Source organism: Labeo rohita, chromosome 17 (assembly GCF_022985175.1).
Source record: "Labeo rohita strain BAU-BD-2019 chromosome 17, IGBB_LRoh.1.0, whole genome shotgun sequence".
NCBI lineage: Eukaryota > Metazoa > Chordata > Actinopteri > Cypriniformes > Cyprinidae > Labeo > Labeo rohita.
In genome coordinates this window covers 5,083,319-5,094,354 of record NC_066885.1, presented here as the reverse complement: position 1 = coordinate 5,094,354, position 11,036 = coordinate 5,083,319, and the positions used below count along the sequence as shown (strand labels likewise).

Below are 11,036 nucleotides of genomic sequence, written 5' to 3'. Positions count from 1 at the left end.
ATATTCTTACATCGCAGTAGGATATAAATATAAGCATTTACTACGCAGACTCACATCGATTTACCAAGAAAAATAAATTCAGAAATGTCTTGGTTCAAACCTACCTTCGTAAACAGATCATTAAACAAACTCCATTCAGTGAATAAATCAATTCTATTTCTAGATAACAGAAATAAACTGAACTACAGTTCACAAACTAGTTTACATTTTTTGCAAACAGCTTTTCTCTCCTGGTGTCGTTCGTATTTTTCCTTTCACAAAATGGGAGTCTGCTGAAACAGTTCTGTTTTCACTTTAGCTTCACAATGCTTTCACAGTGTCACGTCATTTAAAGCGATATTCTGGTTTCAGTAAAACTTAAGTTATATTGACAGCATCTGATTATATAATTTGACTAGCACAGAAAACAATGTGGACTCATCCCTCAGTTTGTAATGATGACCAAACGCGTGTTTACAGTAATACTCTGTGCTACAATGACAACAAACAGCATAAATATCTTAAATTTTAGATACAACAAGCGGTTACTTTCCACCACGAAACCACGAAAACATTGCGCACACAAGCAAAAAACAGATTTAGTGTTTGGTTCGCGAATTAATCAATGTGTTTAAACGAATCGTTTAATGAATGATTCTTTGAATCACTCATCATGCAGTCACTTGTCACCTGCTAGCAGAAACATGTAACTACAAAAAGGACTACTGAAAAATAGCAGTCTGTTGTACAGCATATTATATATTATATTATATTATATTGAAATACATTTTAATTTAAACATTAAATATATTATACTAACTCTATAATATAACAATGTACCTAAAACATATAGCCTAGATCAGATCTTTATTAAAATACACACACACACACACGAAAGTACTTTTCAGGAAATAATAGTTCTCTATAATCATACATTTATAAACAGAATAAATTGACATGGTCTAAATATTGAACTGCAAATGCTGAATCATAAATAATAACCAAGCTAAGAATAATGCTGCTTTTGCATCCCATTTCAACCAAAAAGTTCTACTTTATCATCTGCTTATAAAACGATCTTAGCGGATCGCAGCCACAAAGTGGCGCTAATGATCAATCTTTTTGAAACCTAATCAAAGCATGTGTCTCATGAACTGAATGGAGTGTGTCAAGAAGAGCAGTGAGTACCCAAGACCAGAGTTGAGAACCACTGGACTATAGAGCAATTCTATATAAAACAAGAATCAGTTAAAAATGTAACATCTAACTTTAAAATGCTTGCTCTGAATGTAACCTACTCAGTTACAAGGTCAGTTCAAGAATAATTTATGCAATTATTATTATTATTATTATTATTATTAAAAAAAATTTTTTTTTGAAAGAATTAAGAGAGTTAGTTAATGTCTGTCCTGTTGTTCAACTGGTCAAGGTTGTTGGGATTTAGAAAGTCATTAGTAAATAACACAATAGATTAAATGGTTAGTATATCCATTTAAATACTTTGGTCAGTTCAAGAATAATTTATGCAATTTATATATATATATATATATATATAAATATATAAATTATATACAGTGTACAGTGTATATATATACAATTTACACCTATACAGAACTTTAATGTTTAATTCAATTGGTTCTATCCTGTCCTGTTTTCATCTTTGTGTGTGTGGACATATGCATGCCTGCTGATGCAGCAATTTATATTGACCAGTATTGTCCAAACACAAGACCAAACACAATAACATTGCCATGTATATTACATGCTAAACTCTCAGAGAGTTGTCATGACAGAAATTAGATTAAAAAACAGAAAAAAAATTACAGAGATTATGTGAGTGTCAACTATGTCAACTAGTTTTCTTCACAGGAAGCCGTTTAATTTCACACAGAGACACTGAACTATCAGAATAAACCTCAAATCCAGCATAGAGGGGTTCAGTGAATGTGGTGTTGAATGTGTGTAAGTGTGTGAGTGTACGTGTGTCAGAGACACTGTAGAAGGACAGAGTGCCGGCCGACCAGTTCAGATACACTCCCACTTTGTTAGAGAGATGTGAAGTGGCGGATATGTCTGTACTTCCATTATTGTGTTTGGCAGTGAATCTGTCATTAAAACAGGTCAGACTCCAAGACCTTTCATTGCATCCAAACCAACAGTCATTAATCCATCCTTTCCTGCCGATTCCTTTATACGTCACTGATATATCAGTCTTACCCTTGTATTCAGTCTCCCAGTAACAGTGTCCAGTCAGACTCTCTCTACACAGAACCTGAGGATATTTATCAAATCTCTCTGGATGATCAGGATACGACTGCTTCTTTTTCACAAATGTCACCTTTCTGTTCCTCTCAGACAGAATGAGACGAGTGTTTGCTGTGTTTGGGTCCAGTGTGAGATCATATGCATCTGAACAGAAGAAGAGAGATTAGAACATTTGTAACAAAACAACAAAAAGTGTGTGTGTTTGTGTGCGTCCTACATTTTTGTAGACCTGCTATAATCCTGAACTCTCCTCCATGATCCACACTGTAAAAACAAATAAATTATATAAAAGTAAATATACAAATAAACAAATCATATAAAATTCTTTATAGTAAATGTCAAATGTAACAGCAGATGTGGTGCATTTAATGTTTAATGTGTGATAGTGGCTAATAAGAAGCGGTAATTTAGATCGAACATTTAAAATAGCTTAGGACACGGTGTAAAATGCAAACATTTAAAATCCACTTTCTTTTTTTGAAGGGTTTCACAATACAGTTCTGCTCATCAGTTTACATACCCCTAAACACTATACCGTCTGTTATTACCTGGATGATGAACGACTGTTTTTTTATGTTTTGTGATAGTTGTTCACTAACCCTTTGTTTGTCCTGAGCAGTTAAACTGCCAACTCTTCAGAAAAATACACATTTTTGGGTTTTCTTGCATCTTCTGCATATCTGAAACTTTACCAAAAGTGACTATGATTTTGATATATAATGTGCCACTAAGGATAACTTATGGATTCACACACAACTATCACTAAGGGTGAAAACATTCACTGACGATCAAGAAGGGTGACGTAGACATACTTATTTTGTCTTCTGGGAACATGTAAATTGTTAAAGTAGCTGCTGTAGGGCAGTGCGAAATACCCTGGCACCATCGCACCCTGGGCTCACCGCCACACGGTGACAACAGTGAGCAATATGCATTTAAGGTGGTAAATATAGGAGGAATATGTTAAAGTCATGTACATGTGCCAAACTTCCTGCTGCCAGCGGGTGGCGCTATGACTATAAATGAATATTGACACGTAGATGTCTTCAAGCCAAGACTATGATCAAATATATGAAGTTCGGGGCAGACTGAACATGGTATGTTTGAGTGTTGCGAACAGATGGCGCTATGATTATAACTGAATATTGGCCTTCAGGCCAGGACTCTTTCCACACATGTAAAGTCTAGTGCAGATTGGACATTGTATGTTTAAGTTAGTATAAAACGAGTCTTTTCCTGTTGCCAGCAGGTGGCGCTATGATTATAACAGAATATTGGCCTTCAGATGTGTTCAGACCAGGGGCCAGATTCAGTTAAGGAATATAAGATAAACTCCACTAAGTTCTTAAGAATGTTCTTAAGTGCAATTCTTGAAAAATTCTCAAATATGTTCTTATGAAGAAAATGACAGTCTTTATTTTAGTGAATACATGGCTGAAGATGGCAAGACACACTGATAAACTCTCACTTCAAAGATCGTCTTTTTGCGCTTCTTTCAGATTAGGCTACCCTAACAATCATAATAAGCACAGACACTATTTTTATAGTGACCAGTTTAACTGGCACTCAGCATCACGTTTTTAATGCGCTGTGTTTTTGAGAAGAGCCTCCCTGTCTCAAGCTGCAGCGATCTGTTTCATTCGTTTTTGTGCTGTTTTTGTGGCCTCATCCAAGTGAATGCCTCCGGTATGTGTGTCTGCACTGCTACAGTAAACATGTCTTATGCATTCATATGTGTTGAATACTGCCAAAGATTGTTTTTATTTATAGGCAAAAATTAAAAACATTAAAAAACTCCCTACCTGACTCATTTTTTATGGAGTTGCTACTGAGTTTTGTAGTCAGCTAAAAGTAGTGTCATATATAGGCTAATCATGACTGACTGTTTATATTATCAGTCATTGCTGTCACTTCAGAAAACTTGTGCACCTTCCTATTAATAGTCCTCCTATGTATTACATGTAGCTAATAGTGTTGTAATGCTTAAATATAACAATTAATTTGAAATAACCCAATGAATTCATTAAATAATTCTTATTTAGGGATTTAAGACAAGTCTGGGGCTATCCTAACTTTAAGAAGTTATTTACGATGATTTTTAAGAAGATTCTTTTCAAGAATTTGAATTCTTTGAAAAAAAGCTAAGGATATTCTTAAGAACATTTTTTGCTAAAGTTAGAAAATAAGAAGAAAATGGCAGTTAAGAAGAAACTTTTTTTTAAGAATGTTTCATGAATCCAGCCCCAGGACTCGAACGTGTAAAGTTTGGGGCAGACTGGACAATGTATGGTTGAGTTACAACATCTAACTTTGTCAGGCTGCCACGGACATGCACTTTAACAAAAACTCAAGATCTTCACACTTTACCATCGCTACTTTACAGTAGACTGACCAAATATAATGTTGATGTCATTAAATCTCTTGAAGCTGTTCGTTAAAACGTGTCACTTCCTGTTGCCAGCAGGAGGCGCTATGACTAAATATATTATAACTGATATAATATATAATAACTGAATATGGACATGTAGATCTCTTCAGGTCAGTAGTCTTGTCAAAAATGTGATGTTTGGTGCAGATCAGACATTGTATGCCTTAATTATAACAACTTCCTGTTTCATGGCGAAACATCAAAGTTTGTCAGACAACCACGGACACGCCCTCAATGAAAACTTAAGATCTTTGCAATTTAACATCACAAGAGGGCTTTAGACTACACTGACCAAATTGATCTGTTTAAATTTCTAGGAGGAGTTTGTTTAAATACAGCACCTGGAAATGGCAAAAATGGCACACAACTTGCCAGAAAAATTCAAAATAACAGACTTCCTGTTGGGTTTTGTACGTTCGTACCACACCCACTTCTGAAACCCATATGAGATGTAAATTTTCGCCACTTCTGGCATGTGTGCAAAGTTTCATGAGTTTTCGAGCATGTCTAGGCCCTCAAAAATGTGATTCATTTTGGAGAAGAAGAAGAAATTCAGACCATTGGAAGGAAAACATACACATCATCATCATCCAGTTAAGGGTGGATATCAGGGTGGATATCAGTATTGAACATACTTGAGTTTCTTTAGTCTGTAGTTTGGATCAGAGAGCAGCTTGACTAATGATTGTCCTGGGTGATTGTAGCTCAGATCCAGCTCTCTCAGGTGTGAGGGGTTTGAACTCAGAGCTGAAGCCAAATAACGACAGCCTACCTCTGTCACCATACAGCCAGATAATCTACAAACACACACACAAACAAACAAACAAACACTCAATAACACATTGAGATAATCTAAAACTGATTCATACACAAGAGTCGTTAGATTCCAACAACTCTGCTTTAAATAGATTTAACATAGGACTTTATCTACAGATGACTGATAACAGGTTCATTTCAGCTGGAGTAACTTTGGAGAGAGGACATCTCTTTAATTTAAAGTGATTTTAATTACTTTTTTAATCACTAGTTTTTATCTTTTTTTTGTTTTTGTTTTTTACTTCAGTATGTTGAGGTGACAATGTGAACTCTTCAGTCCATCAGAGAGTAGCTTCACTCCTGAATCCTGCATGTCATTGTGACTCAAGTCCAGCTTTCTCAGTGAGTTCGATGATCGTAGAGATGAAGACAAACTTTCACAACACTGACTCGTAAGATTACAGAAGGCAAGTCTGTAACACAGAATTAAATATGATTTTTCATTAGAAGGTGGACAATAAATACTGACTCAATCAGCTCAAATACTACACTTCATAATGTTTAAATTACTCGGATACTTTGAAATATCACATAAGTCACATAAACGTATAATATCACATATATGACATAAGTATTCAGACCCTCTGCTAAGCCAGTTGACATTTAGCTCAGGTGCATCTCATTTCTGGTTTGTTTTTTGTCATTATGGGGCACTGTGTGTAGATTGATGTTGGTGTAAAGCATACACAAAATATAAAAGAGAAAAACAACACTGAATACTTTCTGAATGAACTGTATATAGTCACATTATTTAGTCATATATTAACTAAATCTAACAAAATTAATATGACTGTATATTTAATCATATATTCCAGGTAGTTTCATTGACCATTTCAGTCCAACCTGAACCGTCTGTGCAGCACAGTAGAAAAAAAACAACCTATTTAATAGTGAAAGTTAGAGAGAACTGGAAATGTGAAACAACTACAACCTTAACTAATAGCTGCAAGTGCATCCAACAAATGGCTAAACTGCCACATTTTAAGATGTTAATTAAACAATAAATATTTTCACTAAATGTCAAATGCTTTTTAATCTCCAGTCACATAAATGAATACTCACACAGCTTTTTTGCAGTTAACCACAGCTGGTATCAGTCTCCTTCTGCCCTCATCTGATGTGTTATATTTCTTTAAATCAAACATATCCAGAACCTCCTCTGATATCTGAAGCATGTAGGCTATTGTTGAGCAGTGAGACAGAGAGAGTTTCTTCGTTGAGTGATTCTCTGATTTCACAAACTCCTGAATCTCTCTGTACAGAGTCTGATCTTTCATTTCCAGCAGACAGAGGAACAGATTGATACATCTGTCAGCAGACAGACCTTCATCAGCCTTGAGCTTCTCTTTAATGTACTGAGTGATTTTATTTATGGGTTTTGAGTTGTTCACTGTGTGTGTCAGTAGATCCCATAAGAGTCTCTGATTGAACTGCAGTGAGACGCCCAGCAGGAACCGCAGGAAAAGATCCAGGTGTCCATTTTTACTCTGTAAGGAATTATCAACTGCAGCTTTTAGAAGCTCATACAGAGAGAATTTCCAGGTGTACCGCTGATATTTTTCATTCAGAAACAACTTCAGTAATTCATTATTCTTAACTACATGTGAGTAAAACACAAAGAAAGCAGCTAGAAACTCCTGAAAGCTCAGATGTATGAAGCAGTAGACTTTCCTCTGATGACTCACAGATTCCTCCTTGAAGATCTCAGTGCAAATCCCAGAATACACTGAGGCGTCAGTGACATCAATGCCAGTCTCTCTCAGGTCCTCCTCATAACACATCACATTGCCCTTCATCAGCTGTTTGAAAGCCAGTTCAGCAAGTTTCACAATCACATCTCTGCTGGTCTTCAGGAGTTTATTTGGATCTCTCTCTTCATACTTCTGATTCCTCATGTTAATTTGAGTCAGCAGGAAGTGGATGTACATTTCAGTCAGAGTTTGAGGGATTTCTGTACTCTCATCTGGTTTCAGGAGGTTTTGAAGCACAGTGGCTGAGATCCAGCAGAAGACAGGTATGTGACACATGATGTTGAGGCTTCTTGATCTTCTAATGTGTGAGATGATTCTGTTGGCTTGATGCACATCATTGATTTTCTTCCTGAAATATTCCTTCTTCTGAGGCTCATTAAATCCCTGAATCTCTGTCACACGGTTGATGTATTTCGAGGGAATCTGATTGGCTGCTGCTGGTCTGGAGGTGATCCAGATGAGAGCAGAGGGAAGCAGCTCTCCTTTGATGAGGTCTGACATCAACACACCCACTGATGAAGATTCATTCACATCACAGACTCCCTCAATGTCTGAAAACATTAGTGTAATTCTGCTTTCATCCAGACCATCAAAGATGAACACAGCTTTACACTTCTCATAAATCTTTGAGTCCAGATCCTGAAGTTCAGGATGAAAGTCCAGCAGAAGTCTGTGAAGACTGTACTGGTGATATTTAATTAAGTTCAGCTCTCAAAATGGAAGCACAAACATGAAATCTACATCCTGATTGGCTTTACCCTCAGTCCAGTCCAGAATGAACTTCTGCACAGAGACGGTTTTTCCGATTCCTGCGATGCCTTTAGTAAGAACAGTCTTGATTTTGTCTTTCTCCTCACATTCTGGTTCATGTAGGGGTTTAAAGATGTCATTGCAGTAGATTGGAGTGTCTTGTGTTCTGGCTGTTTTCTCCATCTGTAAAACCTCATGTTCTTCATTCACTCCTTCACTCTCTCCCTCTATGATGTAGAGCTGTGTGTAGATCCTGTTCAGGAGGGTTTGATTTTCTTGCAGTTTGATTCCCTCAAATAATCTCTCATACTTGTTCTTCATGCTGGTTTTGTGTTGGTCTTTGACTCTCTGTATGATGAGGGTCTGACTGATGGAGTCAGTGCAGGTCAAATGTGGCGTTACTGATCTGATCGCATCATCTTTCTTCACTCTGCAGAAACAGTGGATTGTTTGTTTGTTTGTGATTTATTGATGTCAGGTTTTTTCATATACTGATTGAAAATAGTTTTTTTAAATGTATTTTCTACCAAACCTCTAAAAGTATTTCAGGTCTGAATTCATTACAAATCTTTTCAAAGGTATTGAAACAGATAAAATATAACAAAAACTGACTGAAAAGTATTTACAAATGTTTCTAGCACATGAAATTCTAAGATCTGATTTGAACCACAGTTTCAGATCAGTTTAATAGCACTTTCAGATTTAACATGTCTATAGATATATTTAACATGCTATTGTAGAGTTCTTGATATTGGTTGTTTGCATCTGCTGTAAGTTACATATTAACATACTTCTAGACATCTTCTGGAAGAAGCCCAACAGCTTAGTATTTTGTGCATTAAATCATATTTCTGAGAAAGAACATGGTATATTTGCACATTTGTTGAGTGTGTGGATTTCTGACTTGAGAGTGTTCATCTGTGGACTGTTAAAATATTGCTTTCTGTTCAGATTTCTGAACGTATGTTCATACTAGCATCCTAGTCTTTCAATTTGGTATTCTTGCGAGTACTAGATCACATTTACATTTCTACTAGTGCTGTCAAATCAGTTAATCACATCCAAAGCTTGTGTTTACATAATATATGTGCGTGTGAATTGTGTATATTTATATGTGACCCTGGACTAAAAAACACAGTCATAAGTCGCACAGGTATATATGTAGCAATAGCCAACAATACATTTTATGGGTCAAATTTATAATTTTTTTTTTTTTTATGGCAAAAAGTCATTAGGATATTAAGTAAAGATTATGCTCCATAAAGATTTTTGTATATTTTCTACCATAAATATATAAAAACACAATTTTTGACTAGTAATATGCATTGTTAAGTACTTTATGTGGACAACTTACAAAGGCGATTTTCTCAATATTTTGACTTTTTTCACCCTCAGATTCCAGATTTTCAAATAGTATATCGGCCAAATATTGTGCTATCCTAACAAACCATACATCAGTGGAAAGCTTATTTATTCAGATTTGTTTTTTTTTTTTTTTTTTATTAATGATGACTGGTTTTGTGGTCCAGGGTCATATATAAATACACACACATATGCATTTCTATATTTCTTTGATGGACGTATACTATGTGTAAAGAGCATTCAATCATTTCATTATCTCATTTTTGACCAGGATGGCTTTTAGAGGGTTTTGCATCTGAACTTTATATATATATATATATATATATATATACACATGCACACACACATGCAATTAATTAAAAATATACATGTGTATGTATTAAGCTTTATTTTGGATGTGATTAATCCCAATTAATCGATTTGACAGCACTAATTTCTATACTTCTTTTTTGAGAGATATAATTTTGGATAAATTACTTCTAGTAACTCCCCAGCATGCATATTGAATCAATAAAGGTAAATGCCACATTTACCAACTACACATTAATCAAAGAAAAGCTTATGACCTAATAGCAAACTTTTGCCTAAAGATACAAAGACAATATCTATGCAGATACTCACTCAGGGTCAGAGGTCACTGTTCTAGCACTGAGATTAGGAGGAATCCCTATGGACCAGTCACTCTTCATAGACACACAGCTGTGTTCTGGAGATGCTGCTTTACTTGTCAGAACAGAAACCTCCTCCTTTCTCATTTTACAGGCACCACTACTGACACAAAGAACAGATATACAGTATACTTCATTTAGGACCACAATCAGCTGCTCTTTCAGCATTGGTAATATGGTGGTGCTCTGGTCACCCATCCATGCAGTCACGCTTACAGGAAGAACAAGAGGTAGTGGAACAAATGGCTACAAGGACGTCCCGATCATTAAATTCGTACTCACTCAAGTTCAGAGGTCCTTGTTCCAGCACTAAGATTAGGTGGGATCCCTATGGACCAGTCACTCTTCACAGACACACAGCTGGGTTCTGGAGGTGCTGCTTTATGTGTGTGGACATCCTCCTCCTCCTCCTCCTCTCTCTTCTCATAGACACTCATTTTATAAGCAGTGCTGAAACACAACACAGATATGTACAACCAACATTTTTAGATATAATTAAATAGATATATTTAGAATAAAGCATTTAATAAAAATATGAATATCAGCATGATGATCAAATCTTTACACTAATCCACATAATATTCACAGGCAGTTAAATGGTTTCACAAGCTGCTAATATAAGAAACCTGAGTGTATCAATCCATTGGTGACTCTCAGAAATAAAAGATTATTCCTGAAACATTGCTTTGTACATGAGAGTTCACATATTTTTGTGTGACCACAAAACCTGTAGAGAATGAAACATCAAAACAGAACAGAAAGACTGACATTAGATGTCGATTACAGTAGTTTATGACAAATATTTTCATATGCTATTAAATATTCAATGACACATGAATGCAGAAATGTGTTGACTCAAACCTACCTCTGTCTCAACAATGAAGAACATCAAGCACAAACTTCATTCAGTTCATAAATCCATTCTGTCTCTAGATAGCAGCATTAAACTCATCTGTTTCTCAAACTCGTTCACATTATTTACAAACAGCTTTTCGGTCCTGACGTTGTTCGCGTTCC

At 35.7% G+C, this 11,036-nt stretch overlaps 1 pseudogene; it reads right to left on the bottom strand.

Moving 5' to 3' along the window:
* Positions 1-825: 825 nt before the first annotated feature.
* Positions 826-11,036, bottom strand: LOC127179496 (NACHT, LRR and PYD domains-containing protein 3-like; annotated as a pseudogene).